The sequence below is a fragment of the Calliopsis andreniformis genome, unplaced genomic scaffold (genome assembly GCF_051401765.1).
Source record: "Calliopsis andreniformis isolate RMS-2024a unplaced genomic scaffold, iyCalAndr_principal scaffold0039, whole genome shotgun sequence".
Classification (NCBI taxonomy): domain Eukaryota; kingdom Metazoa; phylum Arthropoda; class Insecta; order Hymenoptera; family Andrenidae; genus Calliopsis; species Calliopsis andreniformis.
Genome location: NW_027480448.1, coordinates 1841519 through 1855364, shown reverse-complemented (window position 1 = coordinate 1855364; position 13846 = coordinate 1841519).

Here is a 13846-nt window from a genome sequence, read left to right as displayed (position 1 = left end):
TCCTCAAACCTCAATCCTCAACCTTCAGTCCTCGTCCTCAATCCTCAACCCTCAATCCTCAATCCCCAATCTTCAATCTCCAATCCTAGATCCTCAATCCTCAATCCTCAATCCCCAATCTTCAATCCTCAATAATCAATATCCAATCCTAGATCCTCAATCCTCAATCCTCAATCCCCAATCTTCAATCCTCAATAATCAATCTCCAATCCTAGATCCTCAACCCTCAATTCTCAATCCTCAATCCTCAATCCTCACTCTTCAATCCTCAATACCCAATCCTCAATCTTCAATCCTCCATCAACAATCCTGAATTCTCAATCCTCAATCCTCAGTCCTCAGTCGTCAAACCTGAATCCCCGACCCTCAGCCCTCATCCTCAATCCTCAGTCCTCAATCCTCAGTCCTCAGTCCTCAAACTTCAGTCCTCAACCCTCAGACATAATCCTCAATCCTTAATCCTCAATCCTCAATCCTCAACCTTCAATCCTCAATACTCAATCTTCAATCCTCAATCCTCAGCCCTCAAACCTCAATTCTGAATCCTCAATACTCAACCTTCAATCCTCAATCCTCAGTCCTCAATCCTCAACCCTCAATCCTCATTCCTCAAACCTCAATCCTCAACCCTCAGTCCTCATCCTCAATTCTCAATCCTCAATCCTCATTCCTCAATCCTCAATCTTCAATCCTCAATAATCAATCTCCAATCCTAGATCCTTAATCCACAATCATCAATCCTTAATTCTCAACATTCAATCCTCAATCCCCAGTCTTCAATCTTCAATCCTCAATGCTCAATCCTCAATGCTCAATCCTCAGTCATCAATCCTCAGTCCTCAATCCTCAAACCTCAATCCTCTACCGTCAGTCCTCGTCCTCAATCCTCAAACCTCAATCCTCAATCCTCAATATTCAATCATCGATACTCAATCTTCAATCCTCAATCCTCAATCCTCAATCCTCAATCCTCAATCCTCAATCCTCAATCTTCAATCCTCAATCCTCAATCGTCAATCCTCAATCCTCAATTTTCAATCCTCAATACTCAATTTTCAATCCTCAATCCTGAATCCTCAATCCCCAATTCTCAATCCTCAATCCTCTGTCCTCAGTCCTCAAACCTCAATCCTCAACACTCAGCCCTCATCCTCCATCCTCAATCCTTAATCATCAATCCTCAATCTTGAATTCTCAATATTCAATCATCAACCCTGAATCCTCAACCCTCAATCCTCAATCCTCAATCCTCAGTGATCAATACTCAATCTTTAATACACAATCCTCAATCCTCAATCCTCAATCCTCAGTCGTCAAACCATAATCCCTGACCCTCTGCCCTCATCCTCAACCCTCAGTCTTCAATCCTCAATCCTCAGTCCTCAAACCTCAATTCTCAACCCTCAGACATCATCCTGAATCCTCAATCCTCAATCCTCAATCCTCAATCTTCAATCCCTAATACTCAATCTTCAATCCTCAATCCTCAGTCCTCAAACCTCAATCCTGAATCTTCAATACTCAAAATCCAATCTTCAATCCTCAATCCTCAATCCTCAATCCTCAATCCTCAATTTTCAATCCTCAATCCTCAATCCTCAGACCTCAATCATCAATATTCAACCCTCAGTCCTCGTCCTCAATCCACAACCCTCAATCCTCAATCCTCAATCTTCAATCATCAATATTCAAACTTCAATATTCAATACTCAATTTTCAATCCTCAATCCTCAATCCTCAATCCTCAATTCTCAATCCTCAATCCTCTGTCCTCAGTCCTCAAACCTCAATCCTCAACACTCAGACCTCATCCTCCATCCTCAATCCTTAATCATCAATCCTCAACCTTCAATCCTCAATATTCAATCATCAACCCTCAATCCTCAACCCTCAATCCTCAATCCTCAATCCTCAGTGATCAATACTCAATCTTTAATACACAATCCTCAATCCTCAATCCTCAATCCTCAATACTCAATCTTCAATCCTCAATCCTCAATCCTCAATCGTCAATCTTCAATCCTCAATCCTCAACCCTCAACCCTCAATTTTCATTCCTCAATCCTCAATCCTCAATCCTCAATCCTCAATCCTCAACCGTCAGTCCTCGTCCTCAACCCTCAACCCTCAATCCTCAATCCCCAATCTTCAATCTCCAATCCTAGATCCTCAATCCTCAATCCTCAATCCCCAATCTTCAATCCTCAATAATCAATCTCCAATCCTAGATCCTCAATCCTCAATCCTCAATCCCCAATCTTCAATCCTCAATAATCAATCTCCAATCCTAGATCCTCAACCCTCAATCCTCAATCCTCAATCCTCAATCCTCGTTCTTCAATCCTCAATACCCAATCCTCAATCTTCAATCCTCAATCATCAATCCTCAATTCTCAATCCTCAATCCTCAATCCTGAGTCGTCAAACCTCAATCCCTGACCCTCTACCCTCATCCTCAACCCTCAGTCTTCAATCCTCAGTCCTCAGTCCTCAAACCTCTCTCCTCAACCCTCAGACATCATCCTCAATCCTCAATCCTCATTCCTCAATCCTCAATCTTCAATCCCTAATACTCAATCTTCAATCCTCAATGCACAGTCCTCAAACCTCAATCCTGAATCTTCAATACTCTACCTTCAAGCCTCAATCCTCAGTCCTCAATCCTCGATCCTCAATCTTCAATCCTCAATCCTCAATCCTCAATCCTCAATCCTCAATCCTCAGTGATCGATACTCAATCTTCAATACTCAATCATCGATCCTCAACCCTCAATCCTCAATCCTCAATCCTCAACCTTCAATCCTCAATACTCAATCTTCAATCCTCAATCCTCAATCTTCAATCCTCAATACTCAGTCTTCAATCCTCAATCCTCAATCGTCAATTCTAAATCCTCAATCCTCTGCCCTCAGTCCTCAAACCTCAATCCTCAACACTCAGCCCTCTTCCTCCATCCTCAATCCTTAATCATCAATCCTGAATCTTCAATTCCTCAATATTCAATCATCAACCCTCAATCCTCAACACTCAATCCTCAATCCTCAATCCTCAGCGATCGATACTCAATCTTTAATACACAATCCTCAATCCTCAATCCTCAATCTTCAATCCTCAATCCTCAATCCTCAATCCTCAATCCTCAATCTTCAATCCCTAATACTCAATCTTCAATCCTCAATCCTCAGTCCCCGAACCTCAATCCTGAATCTTCAATACTCAACCTTCAAGCCTCAATCCTCAGTCCTCAATACTCAACCATCAATCCTCAATTCTCAATACTCAATAGAATATCCTGAATTCTCAGGACCCAATACTCAAACCTCAATCCTCAACCCTCAGCCCTCATCCTCAATTCTCAATTCTAAATCCTCAATCATCTATCCTCAACCTTCAATCCTCATTAATCAATCTCCAATCCTAGATCCTCAATCCTCAATCCTCAATCCCCAATCTTCAATCCTCAATAATGAATCTCCAATCCTAGATCCTCAACCCTCAATCCTCAATCCTCAATCCTCAATCCTCATTCTTCAATCCTCAATACCCAATCCTCAATCTTCAATCCTCAATCATCAAACCTCAATTCTCAATCCTCAATCCTCAATCCTCAGTCGTCAAACCTCAATCCCTGAACCTCTGCCCTCATCCTCAACCCTCAGTCTTCAATCCTCAGTCCTCAGTCCTCAAACCTCTCTCCTCAACCCTCAGACATCATCCTCAATCCTCAATCCTCAATCCTCAATCCTCAATCCTCAATCCTCAATCTTCAATCCCTAATACTCAATCTTCAATCCTCAATGCTCAGTCCTCAAACCTCAATCCTGAATCTTCAATACTCTACCTTCAAGCCTCAATCCTCAGTCCTCAATCCTCGATCCTCAACCTTCAATCCTCAATCCTCAATCCTCAATCCTCAATCCTCAATCCTCAGTGATCAATACTCAATCTTCAATACTCAATCATCGATCCTCAACCCTCAATCCTCAATCCTCAATCCTCAATCCTCAATCCTCAATCCTCATTTCTCAAACTTCAATTCTCAACCCTCAGTCCTCATCCTCAATTCTCAATCCTCAATCCTCAATCCTCAATCCTCAATTCTCAATACTCAATCTTCAATCCTCAATCCTCAATCCTCAATCCTCAACTCTCAATCCTCAATCCTCAATCCTCAGTCGTCAAACCTCAATCCCTGACCCTCTGCCCTCATCCTCAACCCTCAGTCTTCAATCCTCAGTCCTCAGTCCTCAAACCTCTCTCCTCAGCCCTCAGACATCATCCTCAATCCTCAATCCTCAATCCTCAATCCTCAATCCTCAATCTTCAATCCCTAATACTCAATCTTCAATCCTCAATGCTCAGTCCCCAAACCTCAATCCTGAATCTTCAATACTCAACCTTCAAGCCTCAATCCTCAGTCCTCAATCCTCGATCCTCAATCTTCAATCCTCAATATCCAATCTTCAATCCTCAATCCTCAATCCTCAATCCTCAAGCCTCAATTTTCAATCTTCAATCCTCAATCCTCAGACCTCAATCATCAATATTCAACCCTCAGTCCTCGTCCTCAATCCACAACCCTCAATCGTCAATCCTCAATCTTCAATCATCAATATTCAATCTTCAATCCTCAATTCTCAATCCTCAATCCTCAATCCTCAATCCTCAATCTTCAATCCTCAATCCTCAATCCTCAATCCTGAATCCTCAACCTTCAATCCTCAATACTCAATCTTCAATCCTCAATCCTCAATCTTCAATCCTCAATACTCAATCTTCAATCCTCAATCCTCAATCGTCAATCCTCAATCCTCAATCTTCGATCCTCAATACTCAATTTTCAATCCTCAATCCTCAATCCTCAATCCTCAATTCTAAATCCTCAATCCTCTGCCCTCAGTCCTCAAACCTCAATCCTCAACACTCAGCCCTCTTCCTCCATCCTCAATCCTGAATCATCAATCCTGAATCTTCAATTCCTCAATATTCAATCATCAACCCTCAATCCTCAATCCTCAATCCTCAATCCTCAATCCTCATTCTTCAATCCTCAATACCCAATCCTCAATCCTCAATCCTCAACCCTTAATCCTCAATCCTCAATCCTCAATCCTCAATCCTCAATCCTCAATCGTCAATACTCAACCCTCAACCCTGAGTCGTCAATCCTCAACACTCAGTAATCAACCCTCAATCTTCAACCATCAATCCTCAATCATCCATTCTCAATCCTCAATCTTCAATCATCAGCACTCAATACTCAACCCTCAATGCTCAATCCTCAATCCTCAATCCTCAATCCTCAATCCTCAATCCTCAATCGTCAATCCTCAATCCTCAATCCTCAATCCTCAATCGTCAATCCTCAATCCTCAACCATCAATCCTCAATCCTCAATCCACAATCCTCAATCCACAATCGTCAATCCTCAAACCTCAAACTTCAATCCTCAACCCTTAATCCTCAATCCTCAATCCTCATTCCTCAATTTTCAATCCTCAATAGAATATCTTCAATTCTCGGTTTTCAATACTCTGTCCTCAATCTTCAATCCTCAATCATCAATTCTCAATCCTCAATCTTCAATCCTCAACACTCAATCCTCAACGCTCAATCCTCAATCCTCAATCCTCAATCCTCAATCCTCAATCGTCAATCCTCAATCGTCTATCCTCAATCCTCAACCACCAATCCTAAATCCTCAATCCCCAACCATCAATCCTCAATCGTCAATCCTCAAACCTCAGCCTTCAATCCTCAAACCTTGATCCTCAATCCTCAACCCTCTGTCCTCATTCTTCAATACTCAATCCTCAGTCCTCAGTCTTCAATCGTCAATCCTCAGTCCTCAATCGTCAATCCTCAATCGCCAGTCGTCAATACTCAATCCTCAGCCATCAATCCTCAACCCTCAATCGCCTATCCTGAATCCTCAATCCTCAATCCTCAAACCTCAACCTTCAATCCTCAACACGTAATCCTCAATCCACAATCCTCAATTCTCAATTTTCAATCCTCAATAGAATATCCTCAATTCTCAGTTTTTAAAACTCAATACTCAATCCTCAGTACACGACATTCAATCTTCAATCCTCAATCCTCAATCGTCATTCCTCAATCCTCAACCATCAATCCTCAATCATCAATCATCAATCCTCAATCTTCAATCCACAATCCTCAATCACCAACCCTCAATCCTCAACCCTCAGTAGTCAACCCTCAATACTCAATCCTCAATCCTCAAACTTCAATCCTCAATCCTCAATCTTCAATCCTCAATTCTCTGTCCTCAATCCTCTATCCTCAATCCTCAATCCTCAATCCTCAATCCTCAATCCTCAATCCTCAATCCTCAATCCTCAATCCTCAATCCTCAATTGTCAATCCTCAATCCTCAGCCATCAATCCTCAATCCTCAATCCACAATCATCAATCATCAATCCTCAATCCTCAATCTTCAATCCTCAACCTTCATTCCTAAATACTCAATACTCTATCGTCAATCCTCAATCCTCAATCCTCAATCCTCAATCCTCAATCATCCGTCCTCAAACCTCAATCCTCAATCCTCAATCCTCAATACTCGATCCTCAATCCTCAATCCTCAATCCCCAAACCTCAATCCTCAATTGTCAATCCTCAAACCTCAGCCTTCAATCCTCAAACCCTGATCCTCAATCCTCAACCCTCTGTCCTCATTCTTCAATACTCAATCCTCAGTCCTCAATCCTCAATCTTCAATCCTCAATACTCAGTCTTCAATCCTCAATCCTCAATCGTCAATTCTAAATCCTCAATCCTCTGCCCTCAGTCCTCAAACCTCAATCCTCAACACTCAGCCCTCTTCCTCCATCCTCAATCCATAATCATCAATCCTGAATCTTCAATTCCTCAATATTCAATCATCAACCCTCAATCCTCAACACTCAATCCTCAATCCTCAATCCTCAGCGATCGATACTCAATCTTTAATACACAATCCTCAATCCTCAATCCTCAATCTTCAATCCTCAATCCTCAATCCTCAATCCTCAATCCTCAATCTTCAATCCCTAATACTCAATCTTCAATCCTCAATCCTCAGTCCCCGAACCTCAATCCTGAATCTTCAATACTCAACCTTCAAGCCTCAATCCTCAGTCCTCAATACTCAACCATCAATCCTCAATTCTCAATACTCAATAGAATATCCTGAATTCTCAGGACCCAATACTCAAACCTCAATCCTCAACCCTCAGCCCTCATCCTCAATTCTCAATTCTAAATCCTCAATCATCTATCCTCAACCTTCAATCCTCATTAATCAATCTCCAATCCTAGATCCTCAATCCTCAATCCTCAATCCCCAATCTTCAATCCTCAATAATCAATCTCCAATCCTAGATCCTCAACCCTCAATCCTCAATCCTCAATCCTCAATCCTCATTCTTCAATCCTCAATACCCAATCCTCAATCTTCAATCCTCAATCATCAATCCTCAATTCTCAATCGTCAATCCTCAATCCTCAGACGTCAAACCTCAATCCCTGACCCTCTGCCCTCATCCTCAACCCTCAGTCTTCAATCCTCAGTCCTCAGTCCTCAAACCTCTCTCCTCAGCCCTCAGACATCATCCTCAATCCTCAATCCTCAATCCTCTATCCTCAATCTTCAATCCCTAATACTCAATCTTCAATCCTCAATGCTCAGTCCTCAAACCTCAATCCTGAATCTTCAATACTCAACCTTCAAGCCTCAATCCTCAGTCCTCAGTCCTCGATCCTCAATCTTCAATCCTCAATATCCAATCTTCAATCCCCAATCCTCAATCCTCAATCCTCAAGCCTCAATTTTCAATCTTCAATCCTCAATCCTCAGACCTCAATCATCAATATTCAACCCTCAGTCCTCGTCCTCAATCCACAACCCTCAACCGTCAATCCTCAATCTTCAATCATCAATATTCAATCTTCAATCCTCAATGCTCAATCCTCAATCCTCAATCCTCAATCCTCAATCTTCAATCCTCAATCCTCAATCCTCAATCCTCAATCCTCAACCTTCAATCCTCAATACTCAATCTTCAATCCTCAATCCTCAATCTTCAATCCTCAATACTCAGTCTTCAATCCTCAATCCTCAATCGTCAATTCTAAATCCTCAATCCTCTGCCCTCAGTCCTCAAACCTCAATCCTCAACACTCAGCCCTCTTCCTCCATCCTCAATCCTTAATCATCAATCCTGAATCTTCAATTCCTCAATATTCAATCATCAACCCTCAATCCTCAACACTCAATCCTCAATCCTCAATCCTCAGCGATCAATACTCAATCTTTAATACACAATCCTCAATCCTCAATCCTCAATCTTCAATCCTCAATCCTCAATCCTCAATCCTCAATCCTCAATCTTCAATCCCTAATACTCAATCTTCAATCCTCAATCCTCAGTCCCCGAACCTCAATCCTGAATCTTCAATACTCAACCTTCAAGCCTCAATCCTCAGTCCTCAATACTCAACCATCAATCCTCAATTCTCAATACTCAATAGAATATCCTGAATTCTCAGGACCCAATACTCAAACCTCAATCCTCAACCCTCAGCCCTCATCCTCCATCCTCAATCCTCAATCCTCAATCATCAATCCTCAATCTTCAATCCTCATTAATCAATCTCCAATCCTAGATCCTCAATCCTCAATCCTCAATCCCCAATCTTCAATCCTCAATAATCAATCGCCAATCCTAGATCCTCAACCCTGAATCCTCAATCCTCAATCCTCAATCCTCGTTCTTCAATCCTCAATACCCAATCCTCAATCTTCAATCCTCAATCATCAAACCTCAATTCTCAATCCTCAATCCTCAATCCTCAGTCGTCAAACCTCAATCCCTGAACCTCTGCCCTCATCCTCAACCCTCAGTCTTCAATCCTCAGTCCTCAGTCCTCAAACCTCTCTCCTCAACCCTCAGACATCATCCTCAATCCTCAATCCTCAATCCTCAATCCTCAATCCTCAATCCTCAATCTTCAATCCCTAATACTCAATCTTCAATCCTCAATGCTCAGTCCTCAAACCTCAATCCTGAATCTTCAATACTCTACCTTCAAGCCTCAATCCTCAGTCCTCAATCCTCGATCCTCAACCTTCAATCCTCAATCCTCAATCCTCAATCCTCAATCCTCAATCCTCAGTGATCAATACTCAATCTTCAATACTCAATCATCGATCCTCAACCCTCAATCCTCAATCCTCAATCCTCAATCCTCAATCCTCAATCCTCATTTCTCAAACTTCAATTCTCAACCCTCAGTCCTCATCCTCAATTCTCAATCCTCAATCCTCAATCCTCAATCCTCAATTCTCAATACTCAATCTTCAATCCTCAATCCTCAATCCTCAATCCTCAACTCTCAATCCTCAATCCTCAATCCTCAGTCGTCTATCCTCAATCCCTGACCCTCTGCCCTCATCCTCAACCCTCAGTCTTCAATCCTCAGTCCTCAGTCCTCAAACCTCTCTCCTCAGCCCTCAGACATCATCCTCAATCCTCAATCCTCAATCCTCAATCCTCAATCCTCAATCTTCAATCCCTAATACTCAATCTTCAATCCTCAATGCTCAGTCCCCAAACCTCAATCCTGAATCTTCAATACTCAACCTTCAAGCCTCAATCCTCAGTCCTCAATCCTCGATCCTCAATCTTCAATCCTCAATATCCAATCTTCAATCCTCAATCCTCAATCCTCAATCCTCAAGCCTCAATTTTCAATCTTCAATCCTCAATCCTCAGACCTCAATCATCAATATTCAACCCTCAGTCCTCGTCCTCAATCCACAACCCTCAATCGTCAATCCTCAATCTTCAATCATCAATATTCAATCTTCAATCCTCAATTCTCAATTCTCAATCCTCAATCCTCAATCCTCAATCTTCAATCCTCAATCCTCAATCCTCAATCCTGAATCCTCAACCTTCAATCCTCAATACTCAATCTTCAATCCTCAATTCTCTGTCCTCAATCCTCTATCCTCAACCTTCAATCCTCAATACTCAATCTTCAATCCTCAATCCTCAATCTTCAATCCTCAATACTCAGTCTTCAATCCTCAATCCTCAATCGTCAATTCTAAATCCTCAATCCTCTGCCCTCAGTCCTCAAACCTCAATCCTCAACACTCAGCCCTCTTCCTCCATCCTCAATCCTTAATCATCAATCCTGAATCTTCAATTCCTCAATATTCAATCATCAACCCTCAATCCTCAACACTCAATCCTCAATCCTCAATCCTCAGCGATCAATACTCAATCTTTAATACACAATCCTCAATCCTCAATCCTCAATCTTCAATCCTCAATCCTCAATCCTCAATCCTCAATCCTCAATCTTCAATCCCTAATACTCAATCTTCAATCCTCAATCCTCAGTCCCCGAACCTCAATCCTGAATCTTCAATACTCAACCTTCAAGCCTCAATCCTCAGTCCTCAATACTCAACCATCAATCCTCAATTCTCAATACTCAATAGAATATCCTGAATTCTCAGGACCCAATACTCAAACCTCAATCCTCAACCCTCAGCCCTCATCCTCCATCCTCAATCCTCAATCCTCAATCATCAATCCTCAATCTTCAATCCTCATTAATCAATCTCCAATCCTAGATCCTCAATCCTCAATCCTCAATCCCCAATCTTCAATCCTCAATAATCAATCGCCAATCCTAGATCCTCAACCCTGAATCCTCAATCCTCAATCCTCAATCCTCGTTCTTCAATCCTCAATACCCAATCCTCAATCTTCAATCCTCAATCATCAAACCTCAATTCTCAATCCTCAATCCTCAATCCTCAGTCGTCAAACCTCAATCCCTGAACCTCTGCCCTCATCCTCAACCCTCAGTCTTCAATCCTCAGTCCTCAGTCCTCAAACCTCTCTCCTCAACCCTCAGACATCATCCTCAATCCTCAATCCTCAATCCTCAATCCTCAATCCTCAATCCTCAATCTTCAATCCCTAATACTCAATCTTCAATCCTCAATGCTCAGTCCTCAAACCTCAATCCTGAATCTTCAATACTCTACCTTCAAGCCTCAATCCTCAGTCCTCAATCCTCGATCCTCAACCTTCAATCCTCAATCCTCAATCCTCAATCCTCAATCCTCAATCCTCAGTGATCAATACTCAATCTTCAATACTCAATCATCGATCCTCAACCCTCAATCCTCAATCCTCAATCCTCAATCCTCAATCCTCAATCCTCATTTCTCAAACTTCAATTCTCAACCCTCAGTCCTCATCCTCAATTCTCAATCCTCAATCCTCAATCCTCAATCCTCAATTCTCAATACTCAATCTTCAATCCTCAATCCTCAATCCTCAATCCTCAACTCTCAATCCTCAATCCTCAATCCTCAGTCGTCTATCCTCAATCCCTGACCCTCTGCCCTCATCCTCAACCCTCAGTCTTCAATCCTCAGTCCTCAGTCCTCAAACCTCTCTCCTCAGCCCTCAGACATCATCCTCAATCCTCAATCCTCAATCCTCAATCCTCAATCCTCAATCTTCAATCCCTAATACTCAATCTTCAATCCTCAATGCTCAGTCCCCAAACCTCAATCCTGAATCTTCAATACTCAACCTTCAAGCCTCAATCCTCAGTCCTCAATCCTCGATCCTCAATCTTCAATCCTCAATATCCAATCTTCAATCCTCAATCCTCAATCCTCAATCCTCAAGCCTCAATTTTCAATCTTCAATCCTCAATCCTCAGACCTCAATCATCAATATTCAACCCTCAGTCCTCGTCCTCAATCCACAACCCTCAATCGTCAATCCTCAATCTTCAATCATCAATATTCAATCTTCAATCCTCAATTCTCAATTCTCAATCCTCAATCCTCAATCCTCAATCTTCAATCCTCAATCCTCAATCCTCAATCCTGAATCCTCAACCTTCAATCCTCAATACTCAATCTTCAATCCTCAATCCTCAATCTTCAATCCTCAATACTCAATCTTCAATCCTCAATCCTCAATCGTCAATCCTCAATCCTCAATCTTCGATCCTCAATACTCAATTTTCAATCCTCAATCCTCAATCCTCAATCCTCAATTCTAAATCCTCAATCCTCTGCCCTCAGTCCTCAAACCTCAATCCTCAACACTCAGCCCTCTTCCTCCATCCTCAATCCTGAATCATCAATCCTGAATCTTCAATTCCTCAATATTCAATCATCAACCCTCAATCCTCAATCCTCAATCCTCAATCCTCAATCCTCATTCTTCAATCCTCAATACCCAATCCTCAATCCTCAATCCTCAACCCTTAATCCTCAATCCTCAATCCTCAATCCTCAATCCTCAATCCTCAATCGTCAATACTCAACCCTCAACCCTGAGTCGTCAATCCTCAACACTCAGTAATCAACCCTCAATCTTCAACCATCAATCCTCAATCATCCATTCTCAATCCTCAATCTTCAATCATCAGCACTCAATACTGAACCCTCAATGCTCAATCCTCAATCCTCAATCCTCAATCCTCAATCCTCAATCCTCAATCGTCAATCCTCAATCCTCAATCCTCAATCCTCAATCGTCAATCCTCAATCCTCAACCATCAATCCTCAATCCTCAATCCACAATCCTCTATCCACAATCGTCAATCCTCAAACCTCAAACTTCAATCCTCAACCCTTAATCCTCAATCCTCAATCCTCAATCCTCAATTTTCAATCCTCAATAGAATATCTTCAATTCTCGGTTTTCAATACTCTGTCCTCAATCTTCAATCCTCAATCATCAATTCTCAATCCTCAATCTTCAATCCTCAACACTCAATCCTCAACGCTCAATACTCAATCCTCAATCCTCAATCCTCAATCCTCAATCGTCAATCCTCAATCGTCTATCCTCAATCCTCAACCACCAATCCTAAATCCTCAATCCCCAACCATCAATCCTCAATCGTCAATCCTCAAACCTCAGCCTTCAATCCTCAAACCTTGATCCTCAATCCTCAACCCTCTGTCCTCATTCTTCAATACTCAATCCTCAGTCCTCAGTCTTCAATCGTCAATCCTCAGTCCTCAATCGTCAATCCTCAATCGCCAGTCGTCAATACTCAATCCTCAGCCATCAATCCTCAACCCTCAATCGCCTATCCTGAATCCTCAATCCTCAATCCTCAAACCTCAACCTTCAATCCTCAACACGTAATCCTCAATCCACAATCCTCAATTCTCAATTTTCAATCCTCAATAGAATATCCTCAATTCTCAGTTTTTAAAACTCAATACTCAATCCTCAGTACACGACATTCAATCTTCAATCCTCAATCCTCAATCGTCATTCCTCAATCCTCAACCATCAATCCTCAATCATCAATCATCAATCCTCAATCTTCAATCCACAATCCTCAATCACCAACCCTCAATCCTCAACCCTCAGTAGTCAACCCTCAATACTCAATCCTCAATCCTCAATCTTCAATCCTCAATCCTCAATCTTCAATCCTCAATTCTCTGTCCTCAATCCTCTATCCTCAATCGTCAATCCTCAATCCTCAATCCTCAATCCTCAATCCTCAATCCTCAATTGTCAATCCTCAATCCTCAGCCATCAATCCTCAATCCTCAATTCACAATCATCAATCATCAATCCTCAATCCTCAATCTTCAATCCTCAACATTCATTCCTAAATACTCAATACTCTATCCTCAATCCTCAATCCTCAATCCTCAATCCTCAATCCTCAATCCTCAATCATCCGTCCTCAAACCTCAATCCTCAATCCTCAATCCTCAATACTCGATCCTCAATCCTCAATCCTCAATCCCCAAACCTCAATCCTCAATTG